Source organism: Nannospalax galili, unplaced genomic scaffold (genome assembly GCF_000622305.1).
Source record: "Nannospalax galili isolate Female #2095 unplaced genomic scaffold, S.galili_v1.0 scaffold135, whole genome shotgun sequence".
In the NCBI taxonomy this organism is placed as follows: domain Eukaryota; kingdom Metazoa; phylum Chordata; class Mammalia; order Rodentia; family Spalacidae; genus Nannospalax; species Nannospalax galili.
The window spans coordinates 4,642,535-4,648,675 of record NW_008338998.1 but is presented as its reverse complement, the minus strand read 5'-3'; the positions used below and the strand labels follow the sequence as shown (position 1 = coordinate 4,648,675).

General features: G+C 38.5%; 1 protein-coding gene across 1 annotated transcript in view; it reads left to right on the top strand.

Annotated features, from left to right (window-relative positions):
• The window catches only part of Thsd7b (thrombospondin type 1 domain containing 7B), a 571,555-nt gene that overhangs the window by 215,022 nt on the left and 350,392 nt on the right, over positions 1-6,141 (top strand). The window lies entirely within an intron of this gene.

Genomic DNA, 6,141 nt, shown 5'->3' with positions numbered 1-6,141 from the left:
TTTGTCTTCTTTTACTGAATAGTGTTTACGAGAACCAAAGAAGGTAGATCTCAAATCATCATCAAATATTTTTGTTCTTTCTTAACTAGTTTTCATCATAGTAAGAGGCACAGACTTGTTACACAGTAGTTTTAAGGGAATCTGTGTGCTTTCTTTGCAGTCAAAGACTCTCTTTAAAAATAGGGTGTTTTCGACTTTTAAAATACATAGCCAAAGCATAGAGAATAAAAGTCTGCTTAGTGTGGGTCCTTGGACAGGACTCCTGTATTAAACTACACCCTTCCAGGGCTCAGGGAAGATTGCCAGTAGGGAGCAGAAAAACTGTAAGAGCCAGGGGAGCAGGTGCATGACTGTATGGAAACAGTCTTACAGGCTCCAGGGACCTTGTTCATATGAATCTACCGCAATGGTGTCAGCATCTCATGCGAATGCAAGTGGTCAAAACCCCAGCATAGAACTGGGAAATGGGCAGCAAGCCCCATTCTTAGCCAAAGAACAATTGGCAGCTGATTACTACTGGGTGAGGAAGAGCTGATCTTCTTTAAGGGAGTGACTCTAAATATGCTGATTAAATACGTTATCCCCAGTGAATAAACTTGTACCAAGGGACATCTGGGGACATTTACTTAACTCAATAGGCCTTAACATAAATGATAGACTGCATAAAATCTGGTGGGCGGGGGGAGCTATGGGAGGGTGCAGATGCAGGAGGGAATGTAAAGATGATTAAGATGTTTTGTATAAGGGGCTGGAGAGATAGCTCAGCTGTTAAGAACACTGGCTCTTCTTGCAGAAGACCTGGGTTCAAATCCCAGCACCCACATGGCAGCTAACTGTCCATAACTCCAGTCCCAGGGGATCTGACAGCCTCTTCTGACCAGTGCAGGCATTGCATGACACGGGTGCACTTACCTACATGCAGGCAATACATGCATACACATAAAATAAAAATAATAATTTTTTTAAAAAAGATGTTTTGTTTAAAATGCACAAAATTCCATAAAAATATTTTGAAGAAAAAATTCATGAAATAACCTAATGTAAGAATAATTCTAGGGGCTGGAGAGATGACTCAGTGGTTAAGAGCACTTGCTGCTCCCATAGAAAACCCAGGTTCACACATGGCAACTAACAACTGTCCTAACTCCAGTTCCAGGGGATCCAACACCCTCTTCTGACCTCCACAGGCATTGCACAACACAGGTGCAGTTACATACAGACAATACACTCAAACATATAAAAATAATAAATAATTTTTTATAAAAATAAATAGGAAAAATCTTTAAAAATGGAACAATGCACTCTAAAATTGTAATAGTATAGCAGTAATACTTGGTTTCCAAAAATGAAAAGATTTATGCAATATGTATGTGTCTCTGTGTGTCTGTTATTATTGTAAGGTATGCTTGATGTCATAATTTTTCATAATTTAATTTCTTTCTAGAGTCTTTAATTTGTGATTTAATCTGTAAAATTTGACTTATATAGTTTTCCATGCTATAAACTATATGTTCATGAAAACCAGAATCAAGTAAATAAATTGCATGAGCTGGATTCAGAGTAAAATGCTCATACTGTACATCTGAATACTGTAGTTCTCTGACTGATAACTTTTCATCTTAAGTGATATTGTCTTCATAGAGATAAGGAGAGAGGTAAAGGTGACCACCCTCCATTATCAACTCTGTCTAGAAAATATGGAGAAATGCAACACAGACACTATGAAAGAAGACATCATAGCTTGTCAATAAGCTGTCAAAGCTGTCAGTCTGGGTGTTATCTTTCTAACACTGTGATGAAATGCCTCAGAAAATCAATTTTAAGAAGGAAATATTTACCTTGTCTCAAGTTTTGAGGTTTCCAGTCCATGGTCAGTGGCCCATTGCTTCTACAACTGTGGTTAATCAGAATATCTGGCAGGAATGTATGACTGAGGAGCCTATTCACTGCATGATGGAGGGAAGTTAAAAGGAGAGATTCAGGACAGGGTCAGGCTCCCAGCATCCCCTTTCAGAGCACAGAATGACCTGACTTCCTTCGACTAGTTCCTACCTACCTCCTAAAGATACTACCACTTCCCCCTAGTGTGGCTGGAAGCTAAGCCCTTACTTGTGGGCCTGTAGTACATGTACAAAGTTCTGCAATCAGCTACCCATGTTCTTCCCTCTGATGGCAGGAGTTTCTTCCTGGGAGATACAGAAGAAACTTCCGAACCATTGGATTTTTATTCTCCAAATGAAGGGAAGCTCTCAACACACAGGTTCATCCTATCGTGTCTGTATAGGTGACTACACAGATCACAATCAAAAGGTCATTTCAGTAGATTCCCCACAGGAACACATGTATAGTTCTTGGTTATGATTAAATAAGTGCCATAGTCAAAGATACACAGTCTTTTTTTTTCTTTTTTAAATGTTTTATATTTTACTGAATTTTTGTGGTTTTCATACAATAATTTGATGGTATTTAGATTCCTTCCCCCATCCATACTTCCCCCCTCTGGCCCCTGCCCAATTTAATGTACTCTACTATATATATACAATATGACCTATAGAGTCTGATTTGTGCTGCCACATGTCCTCAGCTCCATCCAATGGAGCCTGGTCAACCTACCAGGAGACTGAAAGGGACTGTCTATCCCCCTCCCAACAGCCATCAGTTGCCAAAAGTTCCTTAGGTTTGATTGAGATTTGTTACTCATTTCCCCATATCCCATCCTGGGATTTTGCCTGGCTTGAGCTTCCATGGGACTTGTGTAAGCTGTCACCATTGCTGTGAGTTCATATAAGTAAGTGACCAGTTGTCTGGAAAACTTGATTTCCTTGTGGTCGTCCACCACGTCTGGCTCTTACAGTCTTTCCATCCCTGTTTTACAATGATCCCTAAGCCTTGGGAGGCAGAAGTTTGAAATAGGTGTCCCATTCAGGCCTAAGCACTTTGTAATCTTTCATTCTCTGCACATTTGCCATTGTGGATTTCCATGTTAATCACCATCTGCTGCAAAAGGAAATGTCTCTGGTGAGAGTTGAAAGATGCATTCATCTTATATGTAGAGGTTGAACTAAAAATGTGTCACTTAGAGCTAAGCATCTCATAAACGATTATTCTCTGCTCTCTGTTTGACCAGTTGTGGAATTCTGTGTTAGTCTCCATCTGTTGCAGTCATGATAAAAGTCCTAGAGGGAATTGGATGGGGGTGGGGGGGCACAGAGCTTAACCAACCCACAGCCAACATCATTCTAAGTGCAGAAAAACTTGAAACATTCCCATTAACATTAGAAACCAGACAAGGCTGTTCACTATCCCCACTCCTTTTCAGTGTTGTGCTTGAACTCTAGCTACAGCAATAAGACAAGAGAAGGAAATTAAAAGCTACTAGTTGGAAAAGAAGTCAAATTATCCTTATTTGCAGATAATATGTTATTATACATAAGTGATCCCAAAAATTCCACCAAAAAATTTACAGAAATGTGCAACACTTTCAGCAAAGTGGCAAGTTACAAAATCAATCTACAAAATCAATAGCTTTTTTTTCAGAGAAAATGTTCAGGGAAACACTTCCATTCACAATAGCCTCAAAAAATGTAAAATATCTAGGAATAAACCTAACCAAAGACATTAAAGACCTCTTCAATGAAAACTTCAAATATTTGAAGAAAGAGACTGAGGAAGACACAAGGAAATGGAAAGACCTACTGTGCTTATGGATTGGTAGAATTCATATAGTGAAAATGACCATCCCACCAAAAGCAATTTACAGATTTGGTGCAATCCCAGTCAAACTCCCCATGTCATTCTTCACAGAAATAGAAAAACCCATCCTAAAATTCATATGCAAACACAAAAGACCCCAAATAATCAAGAAATCCTGAGCACAAAGAGCAATGCTGACAGGTAGTGGTATACCAGACCTCAATCTATATTACAAAGCTATAGTCATAAAAATAGCAAGGTACTGGCACAAAAGCAGACTCTGGAACAAAACAGAAGTTACAACAATCTTTTACTTTGCTGTTTAATTAGGGTTTTGTTTGTTGTGGAAAGAGGAGGGGAAATATTTTCTAGGAAGGAAATTGGAATGGTTTAGACAGAAATGAATTACATTAGCTTTGACTGTGGGTATTTCTAGTCAGGAATAGGAAGCCACTGGAGCCCACTCCAGGAAACCATTCCACCAATGTAACTTTTATAATGAGCAGAAACATCTGCAATTCTTTCCTAGGGATTTCTGGCAGAGAGAGCATGACCTCACTTCCCAGATCAGTGTCTAGAGTATCTGACATAGGTAACAAGAAAACGCTTATCTAAACACACTAACCTCAATATCTTTGGTGAAGTTATTTTGAATAACTGTGCTAATCTTATAGGAAAAAATTATCATACTTCAATATTCTTTTTATTAAAGAATACTCATAAGGTAGGAATGGTTGCACATGGCTATAAGCTCAGCGCAAGGAGGCTGAGGCAGGAGACTCATGAGTTCAATGCCAGCCTGGCCTATGTTGTAAACCATCTAAAATAAAGCACAATGAAAAAGACATCAGCACCAAAATGCACTACATAGTATAATGTTGTTTGTTATTTATCAGTTTATTTCTCAGTTCCAGGTATGAAGTGATTAATTACGAACATGTAAGTGGATATAAAGAGCCATTCTTTAAAAAATTTCCCTCAAATGTAATTGCTGAAAGTGTTAAAATAAGGCAGATCAAGTTAGAATGTAGAAATTAAATTCACAGTGTAGGGCAACTCTCAAAATTAAAATATCCTGTGATTATAACAAAAGGATGGACTTGCTAATACCACAGGCACTAGTTTTGAGCATGGAGTGCTCAGTTTAGAGCAGAGATTGCATTTTAATATAAGTGGCCCATGGTTCTCAGAGGCATTTTTCATTTCCTTTATATGTTTCAGGGTAGGATTATCTCTGTGGCTTTTGTGGTAGCTGCAGGTAGAATATGCATATTTTAAGACTTGGTGATGAATTAAATATAAATATTAAAGGAGATGGGCAACCTAAGGCAAAGGGCTTTAGTTACACAGTGTTAACTAACTGCTACTTCAGTAATGTCGCCCTTACATCAGCCTCTCTGCTTTTAACATAATAAACTGCCATTCCAAGGACACCCCTCCACCTCTCTCATATCCTCAGCAGATATTTCACCAATGAAATGGATGCTCATGGTGAGGGTGGATAAAGGTTTTTCTCAATTGATGAATGGAGTCATTTGCAAAACTCCAAGTGAGAAGTTTCTCTTCCAGCCATATGGTTCTCAGTTACAGAACTATTTTTTCTTCAGAGATGCTAACATGAATTTCAAAGTCTACTGGAAATTGTACACATGTAATAGGATTACAAGTCTTTTGTGCGGGACCAAACTCCCATCTCTCTAAACAGATTTGCATTTCCTGACTTCCTTTAGCACCTGTGTAACTAAGGTCAAGGCATTTGCTCCTGTTTATCCCTGGCTCCCTCTCAGACCTGTAGCAGAAGGAGATAGGTTTATGTATTTTTGTTTGTATTTCCAAGTAGAACCCAAACCCCACCACTCCTTCCAGGACAGTATAAGGAGATCACATCTGTACTCATGGCTATAAAATCTAACCTGATGCATCAAACCTTAGCTCTACTGTGACTCCAAATTCAGTCTGATGTGTAAGTCTCAAAACAGTGTCTTTTAAGGCCAGTGTTCTAAAGAATTCACATGGTGGGTAAAACAAAAACTAAGCAACCCTGTTTTAATCCAAGTGTGTGGGAAATGAGAATTAAAAACCAACTAGAGTCAATCAAACTCAAGAGTACTTAAAGTGATCTGTTTCCTGGTAAGACATCAAAAATAGGAACTAAAAAGTAAGAAGTTTTGGAGTTTGTAGAGCCTTTGAAATTATGCCAGGAAGGATAATGGAAGCCTGAACTAGAATAAAAACACTGGGAACTGACTAGAAGGAACACACATAAAAGTCATTTTAAGAAAAGGAAATCAATGCCAACTAGTAGCTAATCTTATGCACTGAAGAAAGAATAATGATGAGTTGAAAGCCCCCAATGTAGATCAGTGAGAAGAAGACAACACTGACATAAGAGATTGCACAAATTATTGATGCCAGAGGGACACATGACATACATGTACTATAAAAGAA